Genomic DNA, 18,182 nt, shown 5'->3' with positions numbered 1-18,182 from the left:
TCAAAACAGAAACAGAGTCCCAGAGGTCCCTTGTGCCAGCATTTCTGAGCCCCACCTTGTGACCTCCCCTCCTGGCTCATCCTCCTCCACAATCTTGGAACTGCAGCTCCTCTGGAAAGCCCTCTGCCTCCACAAGCAGAAGTTCTCATGTACAAAGTACTGACAAATCGCTGGGATTTCATTTTTATTGGAAAAACAAAGCCCCCTCTGCACATGCCCCTTCCCCGATAACAAACAGCATCTCTGCAGCTGTTGATTACCCCTGAAGCACAGCACACACAGGAACAGGCCGTGAGACCTGCCGAGGGCTTGGGCTGAGAAAACAGCACAATAAATTCCTTATTGCAAGTCGAGGGCCAGCACTTCCACAAGGAGGAGAATTTTACTCTGCACTGATTTTTATATCACAAACTGCCTCTGTGGTGCGGTCTCAAGGAGCCCTTGCTTCTCCTCACTCTGGGAGGAAGCCTGGCAGCCTCATCCCTGCTCACACTTCAGGCAGAGGGAATAATTCCCCTGGATGAGGCAGGTAACAGCACAGTGCTGCTCGAGCTCAGGGATGCACTCACCTCCCACCAACCACCAGTGCATGTGGGCTCCAAGTCACCATTTATCATTTCAAACTGCCTCCATCCCATTTCCAAGTGAGCTAGTGGGATTTCACGGGAGGCTGGAGCTGGGTCTTCAGATGTCGTACAGAATAAAACCTAAACAAGTAGGCAACTCTTTCCTTCCTCATCTGAAGTGCCCTGTTATCAAGTGCTAAAATTCTTTAAAGAAATCACTGGGCAGTGATTAGTGTCACTTCACTAGTGTCCCTACCCTTGCAGCACCACAGGATAAACGAGCACTGGGCAAAGGTGAATCAGTGTCTGTGGAGGAGCACTCCTGTCCATGGGTATTTGGGTGTTTCTCCACACTGGCAGCCTGGTGACTCTCACTGCAATACACAACTTCAGGATAAAAGATGCTGAGAAGGTGCTGGTGAAGAAAGGAAACTGTTTTCCCCTCTCTTTTGTTTTACAAGTGCTCCTGCTGGCACTGGCTCCTGGACATGCATTTCACCATGCCCTGCTGAGCAGGTTAACACAGAAGCTCAGACCCAGGCACTGCTGCCTGTGGGCTCCACTGTGGATCAGCTGGGTGATGAGGAAAAGGTTTGTTTGCATTGCTGGCATTTGGTATTTGCAGCATGCCCAGAGCACAGGATGGCCACAGGAGTTCACACCACACACATTTGTGAATGCAAAACCCTCCTACCAGCCCTCTGTGCCATCCCAGGATGGCAGGGCAAGGTCACAGCACCCAGCTCTGCCCCCAAAGCTGGCAAGGCTCCAGTGACCCTGCTAAAAGCCAGCACAGGGTGAAGCAGCCCTCAGGCTCCACTCAAACACATCAAGTATTCAGTCCTCAGCTACAGGGCTGGGGAACACCAGGAGAGCCTGGAAGATGAGCAGTTGTGTTACCAGGCATTCATCATCAGGAATGAGAGCACACAACTCAACACGAGTGTCCTCCACTGGCTTCAAGGGCACACATGCATTGAAATTCCCAGCAGATCCAGGGCTCTTGTTTGCACTTCCATCACAGCCACGGCCAGAAGCTCTGAAGGCTTTCCAGGCAAAGCCAGGAGTTCCACTCGGACTGGCAGCCTCGGTTTGCACCTGTGCAGTGCTTTGTGGAGGCTCCTGGGAGAGTGATGGAGGGATTTTTTTTCTATTTATTAATTAGAAAAGCGGTTTATCTATTTTAAATGGAAAGGTAGAGGAGATTTTGCTTTTTTTCCCCTTTCATTTATTTCTAAATTGTTCTAATCATCAGAACTTCTTGCCACAATGAACAACTAGACAGTTGTCATGTTACCTTAGCTGTATCATGGCAGGCAGCTAATCCTGCTGGTCATAAATCATGTCCCTTTCCATCTCCATTATGTAGCCAGAGCAAATTCGTTATGATGCTTGTGTCATTACACACCAATGCCTTTCCATTATCATATAACTGGATACCCCCAAGGTTTGTAATTTGCAGCATAATAGTAATTTTTAAGAACCATTGGTAATCAATAGCTCTCAGCATCACTGTCAGGATCATTTGCAAAACAAATAACAACACCGATCTCAACCAACTTTACAGGAGGGATATTTAATCCCCATGAACTGCATTATATGATGGATAAGCGAGGAATCCTAGACTATGGATCATGTCTTTTCCTTGGATTAAATATCACTTCAATCAATGTTGCTCCCAGCTGTACAATGCCGTCTGTGTTTTCACTGGGTAACGCTGAAGTATTGTTTTACAAATTGACATCAGCTACGTGCTGGGCAACAAAAGCCCAGCGTGGGCTGTGAGGAGGGGGCACAGCCAGGGGCAAGGCCGATGAGATGCCCAGGGGAACGGCCAGCAGCAGCAAGGCTGGGGGCACAGGGGGCTGCAGGGACCCACAAACAGGGCACAGCAGATGTTTGACCACGGCCACTGCTGTGGTGGGGTGAGCACAGACGGTTCTCCAGCCCTGGGGGGCTGAGCAGGGCAGAGGTGATGCTCCCTCCCAGCGTGGGTTTGCTCTGCACAGCTCTCCAAGGCACAGCCCTGCCCTGGACACCAGGATGCCCAGCACAGCCTCTGTACCAAAACAATGTGAGCAGCAGGAGCAGGTGCAGTTCTCAGCCCCGTGTCCACACAGAGCTGCGGTTTGACCGAGTCACCCTGTGACTACTGAAGTGCTGTGTAGTATCATCTAAGAGGTTCAGCCATTGCCCCACCATCTAACAGGGACACTAACAGGTTTTACTCACTGCTTTTCCTTTTCCTTCAGCATGCACAGGCTGGAATTTGGAAGGAAACTGCATCCCAGCCACCCTGCCCTGGCTGTGGTCTGTCTGTCCATCTACATCCAGGACCTGACAACCTTCAGTGCAGCTTTTCCATTTAAAAATGGAGACAAAAGCAGCTGATCCAGCCAGGCCTGTGCAAGCAGTGCCTGGAGAGCACTTGCAGGGACACCACTGGCCTTGGGCTGTGCCACAGCCCAGGGCTCCCTAATGAACATCTCCCAAGTCAGATTAAACACCACTCCTGTGCTTCAGCAGCCTCACAATCAGCCAGCCAAGTGACCTGTTGCATGGCCAAGAGCCAGCCAGCACCTGCACCTTCCCTTGCAGATGGCTTCCTGAGGCATTAAATCCACATTTAAATTTTCTACTCAGTTCTGCCTCTTCAGAGCTCTCCATAAGAGCAGAGCCATATCTCGCTCCTTGCAGCTGGAGACACCTTTAGCAAAATCTCCAGCTCCTAGTGATGTGGAAAAATTCATGCATTTCTCTCCTTGTGTAAGCATGGGTCTGGCATTCACGGCACTTCCCAGAGATAAGCCCCAAATCGCTCATCTCTAGAAACTCTAGAAGTTTGGTAAGGATGGACAGAGTTGGGATTAAAAAAAAAAAAAACCTACACCCTTAGACCCTGACTAAACACTTCAGCTGCTGGAGATTACAGAATCTTATTTAGTCATACCAGAGAGCATTTTTCACAGAGGGAAAATCTTCATCAACCTGGCTCTGTGAAGGCAGTCAAATAAAAAATGTTGGAAGCTTGGTTTGGTTCATTTTTAGAGACAAATGTGGTCTAGAAATGGGATTAACTGGGGTGTTCTGGCACCCCTTCCCACTCAGCAGCACCTCAGCTGGGCTGTGCACTCCTGCAAGCTCCTGGCTGCCCCAAGGAAAATGCCATTAAAGAAAACAGAGCTATTTTTAAAGCTAGGAGGACAATTTCTCCTCCCAGTTACACCAGTGACCTCGTGACTCTCCACAAGGTTGGGCAGGCACAGCTCTGATTTGGGGCTATTTTGAGCATCCTCCAGAGTCACCAGGCACCCAGCAGGCAGAAAGCACCGAGGAGCAGGATAAGGCCCCGGTCTTCAGACAGTCAGTCCCAACCTGCTAAGACAGCGATAACTTCCACCAACAAAAGAATAAACTATGAATTCTCTTTTTAAATAAAACACTTTAACCAACACAACCACTTCCCCCACACGCACATGGGCCTGTGCTGCTCCTGCTGCCTTCCCCACTCATTCATCACACATGCACATGCAGTACAAACTCATTCAGGGCTCTTCTGCAGATGAAATATTTACATGGTTTATACTTTGCTATCCTTTTTAAATAAGATGGAGTCACCATAAACAGACTTGGGCTGATTTCCTCTCTCCACCACCACCTTTTTTCCTGTTCATATTCTCCCTGCAGTTCCACGCTGCATGCAGGTCGATCCAGGAGCTTCACGGGCACAACCCATGCTGGTGAATGGATGGAGACCCCTTGGACGTTGCAGGTATTGCAGCGGGGTGGGGAAGCAGTCTGTGCTCTCTTGAGCAAGCACATGGGCTGTGGTGTGACTGAGGGGATGTCACACACGAAGAGAGTGCAGAGCCGGGACTTTGCAGCCTGTGTGTGACCAGCTGGGATGAACACAACCTGCCTCGCCATCTGACCCAGCCTGTCTGTGCTACCCTTTTCAGGAGCTGCTGCTCCCACCCCGAGGCAGCAGCCACATTTTGGCTGCTGGTGGCACCAGGAAAAGCAAAACCCTGGGCAAGCTGGCAGACAAGACACGGGCAACACGCAATGCTGCTGCTGGTGTGCTGACACACCACCCAAAACCCTCAAGAGCATCAGGCTTCAAGGAATTTCCCAGCTTGTGTGGTCCAAGGAAGATGTAACCACAACACAGAGGCTTTCCCCCCACTGCCATGCCCAGCTCCCAAGTGTCCCAGGAGGCTGCACACACACACAGAGGCTTCACCAGGAATCCTGATGGACAGCAACTGAGCCAAGCAACCAGCAGGTCTACCCAAATCCTCCCCCATGTTCTCACACTGGAGGCCAGCGCACCCCTGGCACAAAGGGAGAGGGGACACACCCGTGGGCAGGGAGGGAAGAGCTCTCCCTTCCCTGCAGAAGCCTCGAGATGGAGAAGGCTTACAGCTGTGTCTGCATCCATATGCATAAGAGAACAGGCCCTGATCCAGCACACGCTTACGTCAATCTGCCGTCACCAAGATTCAGGAGAACGTTTAAAATTAAACGAAAATTTCCTTGCACTGCAAAACTAAGGACAAAGAAAGCAAGGAAGCCTTGTGGGTAGCGCAGAAGCAGGTGTTGAAGGACCTGGTCCCAGCAAGGCTCTGGTACTGCCACCCCAGATAACCCTGGGCATGTCACTTCACTTCCAGGTTCACCCACTGAGTGCAGCTGCCAGCTCCCTGGATATCATTCTGATGACAGATCAGGGGCTCTCAGATGGTCACAGAAAACCTGACCAGCTCAGGAGGTTATTTCCCATCTGGTCCCCATGCCTGGCTCTTTACACACCATGTGCAGGACAGGTTACCTGTAACTCAGCACCTCCAAGGACCCCACAAGCCCTGGCTCTGAGGAGCCGCTTGCAATCCAAACCACAGAAATAAGCCAGCATTTGCAACAACACTTCAGATTTCACCTGCTGAAAGTAAAGACAACAGCTTTTCAAAGTAAATGGGGAGAAAAAGCAAGATCAATAAGTGACACACGCTTAATTCCCAAGCCAGCCTCATTAAAATGAAGTGTGTTGTTCTGTTTACCCCCACAAATAAGAATCCCAGTGCAAAAGAGAGTGTGCTGTCCTAAGGGCTATACAAGCTGATGCTGTTTTCTGGCTCTTTTGTTAAGACTGGGACTGGAATGGACAAAAGAATCATAACATGAATCATCCATTCTTTATTGACAGGGAGGGGGGAAAAGCCAAGCAGAAAGTTTGGGGCTTTTTCTTAAAGCCAGTGTGGTATTAGAGAACCTACGAGCTCGTTCACAATTGGAAAGGATTTTAATATAAAGAGGACTTTTCTGCAAACTGTTGTAGAATCACAGAATCATTTATATTGGAAAATACTTCCAAGATCATCAAGTCCATTAGTGAAGTTCAAGATGAACAAACTGACCCACACAGTAAACGAGACAAACTTCTCTGCACTTGGATGGAGCCATGATGTTCACTTTGCTTGGAAGTGTCTTTTGTCTTTTAGGGCGTTCTCCAACCTAAATGACCATATGGTTTCTAATGAAGCTTTAAGAATCTCATCCCACAGATTTATTTCCCCTTTTTTCTTCATACATGACGCAGTTACACAAACTCCACAGTCCAATTTCTGCTCCTCTGTGAACTGGGACAGTGAAACGTGTTGGTTTATTGAAGTTTTCCCCTTACTCCTCTGTGGTAGATGTTCTCCAGAAGCAGCTGCATTATTCCTGAGGCCAGGCTTCAGCATTTCCACGGACAGTGTAAAAAAGGAGCCAGGACAGGTGAGCGACACCAGAGGGGCTCAGTGAGGTGTGAATCCCCACCCACCCTACGTGCACCCCTCACTTCCAGCCCCAGCTGCCTGCTCAGCAGGGCTGGGCAGAGACAGAGCTCTGCTCCATTCCCCCTCAGTGTCCTGCACAGCTGGCAGAGCACAGCCTGCTCCCAGCACAGCCAGGTCCCTGCAGCCCCTACGGACCAAGGCTCAGACCCAGGCAGTGCAGAAGTTCAATGGTGCCACGAAACACCAGAGACTGGCTTGAACGCCCAGATTTTAAACACAGAGAGGTTTCCAGCAGCTCTCCATCCCCTTGGGCCACGCAGCAGACTTTACAATTCATTGTTCAGCACCACCTTCCCCAGGAGACGGCGGCTGGAAGTGACATTACTGCAGTGCCAGCAGTCCATCAGCTCGGTGCCACCAGCAGTCCCACCCCTCATCCCACTGCCTGTCACACTCCTGATGGCTGCCCACACCAGCCTTTGTACCTGCGTCACCCTGAGCAGGTGCAGAGCACCACGAGGGCTACAGGGTTTGCTTTCCAGCCCCATCCTTTGGCAGGAGTAAAGCAGAAACAGGTATTTTTACTCTGCAAATCAGATGTTCGATACCTTTTTTAAATCATTGACTTTTTTGTATTGCTTTAACAAACCCACCCCTTCTTTTTTTGGGGCAATGAGAGCTCAGAAGGGTGAGTAGAAAGTGTCCCTACTCCACACACCCCAGCTTTTACTCCAGGCCAGGCACAAATTTTCAGCACAATTCTGAAAAGAAAACTACTCCAACTTCTCAGGTGTCCCAGTGTAACCAGACTGACCAACTGTTCAGCCTGGAGAGGAAAAGGTTAATTAATAATGCCACAAGATGAGCCCCTGGGCCACACAACTCCCTGCTTGGTGAACCACCAGCACTACAGGAACCGGCACTGAGCTGAAGTTAAGACATTTATCCTTTGACAATACTCCATTGCAACAACTTCATTTTGATGATACCGGGATGATTAATGCTTACAGCCACTGTCATTTCCTTTGATAGATTTTTGGGGCTGTGGAGTGACATTTGCTCAATGCACCATTCCTGAAAAGCTGCACTCATCATAGCGTGGAGGAGAGGGATGCTCCATGCATCAGCCATCAGTAACCTGCCTCTGCCAGCTGCAGGTGGCCAGGAGAGACACTGGGAGGAACTGGGGGATGCTTACAGAAAGCCTTGACTGGTAAAGGCTGTGGTTAAACAGCCAAAATTGTAAGAAATGGTGAGAGTTTGTCTTTCTCAGTAGAAAGAAAACTTCAGCCAAGAGCTGCAGCAGACTTTGCTGTTTTGCCACAAACACGCTGGAAGATCAGATCCTGAGAGAAACTCTCCAGGGCTGAGTCGCAGCCACAGCAAGCTCTCACAACTGCTCTCGAAGGCAAAACACATCCAAAAAATCAGACTGGCCAATCGGTAAAACAAGACAGACAAATGTCTCAACTGTAGCCTTCACTAATGGCAAAAAAACCCCAACCCAACTTGGAAACCTTAATCTTAACCTGTGCTCCTCTGAGTTCCCCCCACCTGTAACATGAGGACAAGACTCATTTCCCTCACCCGTCTGCTGCAAGGTTCTCCTAATCAATCAGCTCATTAATTCATGCAAAGCATTAGACAGGCAGCAGATGGATGGCCTTACACAATAGTGTTTTCTACAGGGAAATATTTCTACTTAACTCTCCACCAGCAGCTGCCTGCCCACTCTCATCTCAACAGCACGGAGTGGTCCAGGCTCACCCAGGGACACCCGTCAGGTCCAGAGCAGCGGAGTCTCCTCTGGATTCCACATGGAATTCCCTGGCTGGAATTCCACACCCTTTCCACAAGGCTTCCTACCAGACTTGATTTTCCTCATATTTAAAAGCTGTCTCGGGAGCGTAATGATTTTAAATTCACTCCGTGCCGCAGTCAATCAATGGAGCGGCGGCTGCCGGTGCCTGGCGAGCAGGCGGTGATGAATGGGGCTTTGGAGGCTGCACCGCTCGCCTCCGAGCGAGAGCAGAGCGTGGGCAGAGCGTGGGGAAGAGAAGCAAAGCCAGGAACAAAAATTAAAAGGGAGAAATGGGGCGGGGGGTAGAAAAGCCCAAACCGCTCTCCGCAAAGTTGGGACAAGTGTTGGTCGGGAAGGCGTCGCTCGGAGGGAGCAGCATTGGCCTGCGTTGGTCTCCCTGACCAGTTACCATCCCGTAACTCGAATAAACCAGGTAATATTATTTGTTTCAAGCAAGTGCTAACCCCAAGCCTGGCTTGTGGCGAGGCCCAGAGCCCTGGCACCAGCACGCGCCCTGCACGTGTGCCACTGACCCAGCTCTGCTTTCCAGGAGCTGCCAGAGAACAAACGCCCGAGACCATCTCTCGGGAGCACATCCTCCCTGCGGACAGAGCAGTGAAGGACACGGGAGCAAAGGTGCTGTCCCTCAACCTTTCTCGCGCAGAAGCAGGCAGAGAAACCCCACGGGGTGGCACAGAGCTCCCTGTGCCTCCACACCCCTGCACAGCGCCAGGTGCCGGGAGGAGCAGCCCCGTGTGTCACACTCGCCCTAGAGGGACAGGGAGCGCCCATCCCTGCAAGCACCATGAGATTGCAGAGAAGAAAAAAATCAAATAACGCTATTTGTGGGATCCCAAAGGGCCTAATCCTGCCCCAGCATGCTGCAGATCGCCCTGCTCTACGGAGAACAGATGCTGCTCAGCATTCAAAAGGAGCTGCTTCAGATCTGGGCTCTTTTTCTCCCTCTTCCTCCTATTACGGGGTCAGGTCAGTGCTGTGCAGCCTGTCAGCATAAAAAAAAAAATTAAAAAAATAATAATAATACAGAAAACTGGTATTCCCAAAGAAGCTACAGCTTGTGGTATGAGCATCACAGCTGAGTGTTACGAGTCTCACAAAGCAGAGAGGGGAAAGAGTCAAAAACGAAACTCACCACACCAGCAAAATAAAAAATATGACGCAGTAAATTAATGATGTTGCTCCAATCTGAGAAAACACTAATTAAGAATGTGTAATTGAATTAATGCATTATTTAGAAACCCCAGCAAATCCTGAGTGGGAATATAAATACATTACAGGGTTCCTTTGACATCAAGTCTCTCTCATACCTCACGACCTGCAATTTATTTTAATGTCACCAGAATCTCCAGATTTATTTACGTCCTTGCCATTGACCACTGCTTTACGTTTATCCCACATATCAATAGCCTCTCCCCTCAATTCCACACACTCAAGTGCTCCATATGGGGTGGTGATGACCATTTGATAAGTCATAAGTAAGTGCAATTAATTAGCTCAGCTAATCAACCACTTCCCTCCCCAATGCCCTGCAGCCACAGATCTGGGTCTAATTTGTTTAGAGCCTGGAAAAACATCAAATTCCTCATTAGAAAATAAATCCATCTCCTAGAAATACTGTTTTTCTATAGCTTCAAGTGTCGGTTTGCTCTGTGTTACACTGGGAAAGGCCCTGCACAAGCAGGATCTAAACCCAGCCCAGAACAGGTCAAGAAAACGATATCATCACATCGTGAAAACAGAAGAAAACAGTATCTCAGGGAAAAGGAGAGGGAAAAGTCAGCCCCTCAAAGGTATCACAGCAGATGTTTGTACCTGTGAAAGGTCCTGAGATGGTGCATTTGCAGCTGGGATGGTTTAGGAGTGCTTTGGGTATTTAGCAAGAGGCTTTACAAACATTCTTCCCTCATTTTGAGCCCTTCACAGCAAGGGTTAGGGCTCTTACTACCATTTCTAGGAAGAGATACAAATCCACCAAAAAGAAAGAAAGAAATCCAGTTAAATTGTTTAAAGCTGCTAAAGACACTTTTAAGGAAAGCAGCATGAGAAAATAATGCAGGCAAGTCCAGGTTCACATACATCGAGCTCTGGGAAAGGGAAAAGAGAAGCAGCACTAAAGTGCCTTGTGTTAGATACGAGCATACGCTGTAGCAAAATATGCATGCTGTTTATAAAACATATTGGAAGACTTTTCCCTAAAAGATGCCATAGGGAGTATAAAATTTTATGATCTCTGCCTGTCCATTTCACAAAGATATACACAAACAAGTAGCCAAACCTGCTTGCAGTTTAACTCCATTAAATCCAATGAATGAGCTTGGCCCACGAAAACTCTGCACTTACTGTAATAAAGTTAAAAGCTGATAGCAGCTGATACAGTAAAACACATACATTTCCATACACTTATTCCTGCAGATTTAAAAATATGAGTGAGCTTCAGAGATTGCCCTTGTCCAGCTCATAAAGAAATGCTGGAATAGGCAAGGAAAAAAAAAAAAAAAACCAAACAGATCTTGGAGATTTTCCCACCCATTCCCTCTAAGCACAAAGGAGAGAGGGGTAGGGGAAGCCAGCACAGTTGCAGTCATTTGGCTTTTCTGAGAGCCCTGAGCACATACAATGTGGGAGCTAGAACAAACCCCTGATGGTTTGGGGCCCCACCAAGCAGGAAGAGAGGTCGCAGCTCTGGGACCCCACTTCTCCCTCAGCAGTCCCCAGTGAGGACAAGGAGCTCTCAGGGCTCAGATGTGGGCTGCTCTGCTCCCTGAGGGAGCTGGCCACGCTTCCATTAGCAGAGGGCTTTCCTCAGGAGCAGCGGTTCTGCAGCCACTGGGACATCTTCAACTGCACCTTGAACCTCACACTGTGCGGGAGGCAGACCAGGGAGTGCAGAAGCCAAGTCCAAACAACAATGTCCAAGTCCCTGATTGATAGGTTTGATTTGGGGTTTGGTTTTGAGGTGTTTTTTTTTAAACACATGCAGCTTTCTCGCAGGCTGCTGCCGTAACCTCACTAACTCCCCTCTCCACCTCCCCAAGCTTCTTGCTGTGTCCCCCCAGCTTCCTCACCCAGTCTCATAAACCCCCTGCACCCTGAGTGCCACCTTCCCCAGACCCTTCTGCCCCAGCTCTTCATGGTGCATGGAGGGTCCAGGTCCCCCTCACTTGGAGCCAACTCTCACAACTCCTTTCTTTGATAATTATTATAATTTTCTCCTGTTACAGGGATGTCTCAGGGACTGAGGTAACCCTTGTGCTGGGTACATACACTCCCCACTCCAGCAGCCAAGTAACACCACACAAATCATTTCATGCTCTCTGTCCTCCTTCTCCCCATCGAGCCCCTGACATCGCTCTGCTGAGGGTTTAGCAGACATGGGACCAAGGCTCAGAGTCTCCAGTCCCTTCACCCCAAGGTCCTCACAGACAACTGCTTTCACAGCTCTGCCTCCCTCCTCACCCACAGTTTGGGTGGTGCATGACTCCATAGCTGTCCCACCGAGCTCCACACCGCTCCTCTCCTCCCCACCAGCCTCCTCCAGCCCCAGTTTACTGCTGGCCATCAGATCACTGTCTCCCCACCCACAGATACTGCGCCTCAATGCCGCCGTGACATCAGGCTCACTCCAACCCTCCCCAAGCCCCGGGTTTGCAACACCAAGAAAATCCAGCAGCTACACAAAATCATGCCAAGCACTGCTCCAGGCTGTGCTCCTTGCTCAAGCCTCCACAGCAGCTTCCCATCTCCTCAACCCTGCACCTCACAGCCTCGTTGGTGACTCCACAGCTGCCACCCCACTGCCAAGGACAGCACGGCTTACCTGCAGCAAGACCCCAGCCCCACATCCTCTCCTCCTCAGGCTCCTCACTGCCCTGCAGCAGATCCTTCACAAGCCCCTCTGCTCCACCTGACTTCCCAGTGCCCTTTGCTGAACAACCACATAAGCCCAGGCTTTTGCTTCACCTGGAGCTAACACCAATTCACAGCATCTGCTGGCAGCTAGGATGCTGCAAGTGATGTTGTGCTGCTGTGGCTTTTATTAGCATGAAATCCTGGCCCTGGAGCAGCCAGCAGGGAAGAGCACGCTGACCAGCATGGCTGGGATGCTCCTGGTGCTGCTTTCTGTGTCCCTCTGGAACACAGGACTCCACTGACATAACCACTCACTTACCCCCAGCACATACATGCAGAAGTAAGTATTGGGAAAAAAATGCCCAAGGATGGGGCTGAGACTTGACAAAGAGATGGGACAGCTCTGGGCTCTCCAGGGCATGGACCTCATGTCCTGTCCCCATCACAGTTCCTCCAGCCTCAGCGTTACATCCAGAGCTCAGCTCATAAACCTCAGAGTCACTGACCACGTCCTGTTTGCATGCATCGAGCGCTCCCGTGTTTAGCATACGGCAGGAGAACTGGAATACATAATCCACAGCTCACAGCGACAAACCCTGCACCTAGAACAAGCCAAAAAGCTGACCTTTCAGAGTTAAGCATCCTGGTGAGAGGGTAGATCTTGTGTTTTCTGATCATCAAACAGGGAAGCATTAGCCAGACAGGGAGAACAAGCTCTTATCTAGACCTGATTTCTCTCCCCTCCAGGGGATCCTGTAGGATATTTCAGTTCTCTCTCGCTCGCTGTATGATTCTTCCCTCCCCCAGTAGCTTGAAATCAGCCAAATTCACAATCTAATCTGGCCAGGAGTCAAAGGGGAGAAAAATCAAGTCCTAATGCAGTGACTACTTTGAATGGAGAACTGAAGCCAATCAGAAAGGCATTATTGATCCCTGCTTGGAGCACCTCGGTCAGGAAGGGGGAAGCTGCGGGCAGCCGCAGAGCTGCCCACCGCAGCCAGCCAGGGCTGCCCTGCCAGGCCTGCAGCGCTCCCAGCAGAGCTCCCAGCGCCCGCCCGGGCTGAGAGCCGGCCCCGTCCGGCAGGACGAGAGCAGCCAGCACCCCCGTGTCACCACTGGCGAGCACCGGCCCATGGCCAGCACCAGCCCATGGCCAGCACCGGCCCACGTGTGTGCGAGAGCGTGACCCGTGTGCTGCCCGCAGCGCCGTGCTTGTGTGAGGACACTTCCAGTGTGCATCGCCTTGGCGTGGGCCCGTCTGCGGGAGCCGGGCTGCTCCGTGGGCCGGGGCGTGCGTGCGGCTGTGCGCTCCGAGAGCTGCGCGCATCCCAGCGGCGTTAGAGCGGGGCAGCTGTGCGGGAGAGCCAAGGGCAGGGCAGGGCAGGGCAGGGTGTCCGTGTGTGCAGGGGCACCTGCGCCGCACAGTCCCCGCAGCAAGCAGGGACAGGCAGCGGGTGGCTCTGCGCGGGCAGCGGCGCAGGGGCGACCGAGGATGGGGAGCAGCCGGGCAAGGCTGAGCTCAGCTCGGGGCATCCTGGGGTGCGATCCCGATGATCCGACCAGCGTCAGCGCTGGCTATGGTCTCCTCTGCCTTATGTAACCACGGCAGGGACGGAGCGCCGAAGGGGGATGGAGAGCGGGGGGAGAGGAGCTCCCCACTGAGCCCCGAAAGCGAAGGAGCCGCGGCAGAAGCTGGATACCCCCGGCAAGGTAACTCTAGACGCCCGGCCGAGCGGGGTTGCCCCCGGGCAGGCCGGCCCGGCTCGGGGGTGCCCCGGTGCGGAGCGGGTCCAGCCGCCGGGGCCGGTCCCAGCCGGGAGCTGCGGCCGGGCTCAGCCCGGAACCCCCCAAAGCCGGCGGGCGCGGGGCGGCAGTACCGGCGGAGGAAAGGAGTCCTGGGAAGTTTAGGGACTCCACATTTTGCAAGGAGTCAGGAGGAAAACACGCTTCCTAAGAAAAAAACCTAAACCCATGCAGGGTGCCGGTAGCTCCTGTCCCCCTTTGGCTGTGCCCCCCAATCTGCCATCCCGGGCACCGCGGGGCCGTGAGGCACCGGCAGCCCCTTACCTGCCGGCGTCACGTCTGCTGCTGCCTGCCCTGCTCCGGCTCTTCCTCCTCCTCTCCTTCCTCCTCCTCTCTCCCTCTCCCTGCTGCTTGGGGCTCTTTATGGAGATTCATTCATTCATGCCTTCCCATCGGTCCCTCAGCCTTTCCCTGCCTCCCGGAGGCAGAGCGTGTGACGCCTCGCCCCTTTCCAGCCACTTTCTGTTGTCACAGAGCGGCGCTGCCCCAGCCCGGAGCGGCGGCCGGGCTGGGACACGCGTGGGCAGCGCCGGGCCGCGGGAGCGTCCCCCGGCGCGGGGTGAGGGGCGTGGGCGGCCGTGGGCACGGCACCGGCCCGCCCTGGGGGTACACAGAGTCTCTGGCACCCGCAGCAGGAGGGTCGGCCCGGCCCCAGGGCTTTCTGCCCTGCTCTCCGCTTTCCCCGTCGCTGCCCATCGCCGCCGGCTCCCACCGAGCAGCGGCTCTGCGGAGAGGGCACGGGTGGGCCCGCACCCCCAAGCAACCCTGGCCCTTTCTTTCCCTCTCTGCTCGCCCCTCCGTCCTATTCCAGCTCGTCTTTCGTCCCCCTCTCCCGCTGCCACCGCACCCGCGCCCGGACCGAGCGCTGCCCCATCCCCGCCGCTGACACCAGCGCTGGCTCAAGATCGGAGCGGGGCTCCGTGCGGGGTCACGGGCACACGGCCAGTCCCGCGTCCTTCCCACCCCACCCGGGAGCCGCTCGCTCCTCCAGGTCATCGGGCAAAGTTCATCTCTGCTCCAGCCTTCCCCAGGACGGGGGTCCCCCCCCTGCCCAGCGCTGCGCTTCGGGGGGCTGGGGACACGCTCCCGGTCCCTACCGACAGCACCCCGCTGCCCCCCGCTGCCGTAGCAAACCCGAGGGGTCTGGGGAAATGTGAGCCCTGCCGGAGGTGCTGACTGGGGATTTTAGGTGCTAAATTCGAGCGGACGGCCTCGTCTCTGCGAAGGCACGGGGTTATTCTTTTCAGGTGGGGCAGAAAAAAACATGCTTTTTAAAGACATCGTCGGAAATGTGAAGAGCCGCTCCCGGGCTTTGGCTTTGCCACGGCATTCGGAACGATAAACCCTTCACTTGGGGCGAAACCCCTTAAAAACCCTCCCGTGAGCGCCCCGCCCGCTCCCGTTGAGCCGCGCCGTTCCTGCCGCCGGTGCCACCCCCTTCGCATCGGTGCCATCAATTTCTGTTAACGATCGCTTTATTCACCGCTGCAAACTTCTAAATATTTAATCCAGCGCGAATCGGCGGCGGAACGCGCGAAGCCGACGGGAGGAGGCGAGTCCCCGGCCGGGGAGGCGGGAGCGGCGGCTCTGCCCCGGGGGAGCGCGGTGATGGCAGTCCCCCCGTCCCCTCCCTCCGCGGGGCTTTCCCGGGGCTGCAAATCACATCCGAGACGTGGGCAGCACCGCAGATCCCCCGGGCTGCCCGAGCCGGAAAGGCAGGGATGAGCGGAGGTGCGGAGGAGTCGATCCAGGGAGAGCTGGAGGAGGAAAAGGCTGCGAAGGAGGGGAGGGACCCCGGCATCCCCCCAGCACCGGACGCGGCTGCCCGTGCGGTCCCGCCGGGCACGGGACGAGCAGCCACGCTCCACACGGAGCGGGACGAGGACTGGGGACAGCCGGGGCTTTGGGCTGGTTTGAGCGGGGGCTGTCCCCACCTCCCCGGCATCCCCGGCTTCCACGCACCGCCCCGAGGACCCCCAGACGCGGCCGAGCCTCATTTTAAACGAAGCCAAGAAAATTCTTTGGCAACTCTGCGAGTGCCCGGTCCGACCGGCGAGTGCCCCAGTCCGACGGGCGAGTTTGCCGGTGCTCCGTGCTCTGCCTGTATTCAGGAACCGAGGCGGAACTTTACGGCAACATCTGTCATTATATTTAAAACTGCCACACACCCTCCGGGAAGAAACACGTTCCGTGCGTCCGTACCACCCCCCCCCCCCCCCCACCGCCGCCCTTTTCTAAAAAAAAATAAAATAAAATAAAAAATAAATGCCCCCCAAAAAACCCACCACAAAAAGCCAACCAACCGAGCGAAAGCGGCTCAAACTCTCAGGCGGGAACCTGCCCTTCCTCCTCCCCCGAGCCGTCACCGACGGCGGTCGTACCCGGCGAGGTCCCGGGGACCGTCCCCCTCCCCGGAGAGTCCCCCCCTCGCCCTCCTCCACTTATTTTCTTTAATTAAAGCTCTATGTGCGGCGCGTTCGGCGAGGACAGGAATAGCCGCCGAAGGAGCGCGTGTGGGGGGAGGCAGGTCCCAACTGCCGGCGTGGGAATGCAGAAGGGATTGGGGGGGCGGGGGGGAGCAGAGCCGGAGAGCGGCTCTGCCACAGCTCCCACCCCGAGGCTCGCAGGCTCCAGGGTTATTTGGGGTGAGGGCGACGGTCTCCCCTGTCCGAGCGCTCCTGTGGCGACCCGGGCCGAAGACCCCTGCCCCCGGCGCGATGCTCCTGCCCGCGGCACCGGCTCTTCCCCCGGAGCGCCGGGGCTTCCCGCAGGCAACAGTTGCGGGGGCTCCCCCGGGGGATGCTCGGGCTCGGGCGCACCCCGCCGGCGGAGGGAGACCCCGAAGTGGGGATCCACCCCGGGCGGGGGAGGGAACACGGGCCGAGCGGCCGGAGGGGTTCCCGGCTCCGTGGCCCCGGCCCGGCCGTGGGGAGCCGCTCCGCTCCCGATCTCCCGCTCGCCCTGGGGATAAGGAGAGCGGGAGCAGCCCCGGCCGAGCGTGGGGACTCCCTGCCCGCGGAGAGGAGGGCGCCCCGCTCCCCGCGCCGCCGGCCCCGCGGTTCTTTCTCGCCGGAGCCCCAGCCTGGGCTGCGGCCGCCAAAAGTTTGGCGACACGGAACGGCCACCGGGGGCTGCGCGGGGCTGCGCGGCGGGGCGGCACCGGAGCGGAGCAGAGCGGGGGGCTCCGCTCGGGGTCGGGGGCGGCGGGGAGGGGGGGGCCCGGACAGTCTGCGGAGGGGGATGCGGGCGCACCTACCTGCTCCGGAGGCGGCTCCCGGCGCGCCCAGCCCCGAAGCGCGGTGATGGGCGGCGGACGCACCCGCGGCTGCGGCTCCCCGCGCCCTTCCAAGCGGGCGGGCCGGGGGCAGGAGGCGGGCAGGGAAACGCAGCCGGAGCCGAGCAAATCCCAGCGCTGGAGCCCGGCCTCCGAGAAGAGAAGGGCTGCAGCTCCTCACTGCGTCAGGCGGAGAGCCCTGCCCGTGCAGGCGGCGCCGGGCAGCGCTGCCAGGCCCGGGGGGCTCCGCCGGCACCGCTCGGCACGGCTCGGGTGGGATGGGATGGGCACGGCGCGGATCTGCTCGCTGCGGGCCGGGTGGAGGGGTGGGATGGGGCACGGCACGGTTCGGTTCGGTTCGGTACGGCCTAGCACGGTCCGGTTGGGCTCGGCACGCCCGGTTGGGCTCGGTTCCGGCTCGGCACGGCACGGTTCGGTTCGGTAGAGCTCTGCGGGGCTCGCTGACGGCCCGGAGCGATAAACGGCTTGGCCGGCAGAGTGGGGCTGTGTGCGGTGGCACTGTGAGTGTGACACAGGGCGTGTGACACTGTGACACCGGGTGTGTGACACTGCGCGGCACCGTGTGCACACGACACTGCGTTCGTGACACTTGCATGTGTGTGACACTGCCTGTGTGTGTGTGTGTGACACCTTGAGAGAGGGGGGTTGTGAGTGCGCAGGGCTTGTGGAGGTGTGAGTGTCCGTGTCGGGGACATCTGCCTGTGTGCGTGGGTGTGCCGCTGTGTTTGTCGTGTGTGTGGTGACACCCTGAGGGGGTGCAGGGATGATCGTGTTGGGGTGTGTGTCTGTATGCTGGGGTGGGAGGGTGCAGGGTCCGGGGTGTGTCTGTGTCTCTGCGAGCCTGTGCCAACATCTCTCTGTCCCTGTGTGTGCATGACAGCCACCCCACCCCTGACACCAAATCTGAGCCTCCGTGGGCCAAACTGGTCCCAGCTGGGCAGCACCAGGTGATGCTGGGAGCACGAGGACTGGCACTAGCCGTGACACTGGTGGGGCTGGACCACGACCCCCACTCACAGCTCCCTGGGGACCCCAGCCCCTGTGCTCAGCCCTTCCTGGGCATCCTC

The 18,182-nt window shown here is 55.4% G+C and overlaps 1 protein-coding gene across 2 annotated transcripts in view; it reads right to left on the bottom strand.

Moving 5' to 3' along the window:
* The window catches only part of ELFN1 (extracellular leucine rich repeat and fibronectin type III domain containing 1), a 103,492-nt gene extending 86,331 nt beyond the window's left edge, over positions 1-17,161 (bottom strand). The window contains exon 1 of one of the 2 annotated variants that reach the window (XM_040079617.2): positions 17,077-17,161. The gene's annotated coding sequence lies outside the window, so the exon portion shown is untranslated. Of the gene's footprint in view, positions 1-14,084; positions 14,227-17,076 lie in introns of those variants that run through there. The other variant, XM_040079618.2, reaches the window with a different exon arrangement.
* Between the last annotated feature and the right edge of the window lie 1,021 nt (positions 17,162-18,182).

The sequence above is a fragment of the Hirundo rustica genome, chromosome 15 (genome assembly GCF_015227805.2).
Source record: "Hirundo rustica isolate bHirRus1 chromosome 15, bHirRus1.pri.v3, whole genome shotgun sequence".
Taxonomy (NCBI): domain Eukaryota; kingdom Metazoa; phylum Chordata; class Aves; order Passeriformes; family Hirundinidae; genus Hirundo; species Hirundo rustica.
This window is presented reverse-complemented; position numbering and strand designations above follow the sequence as displayed.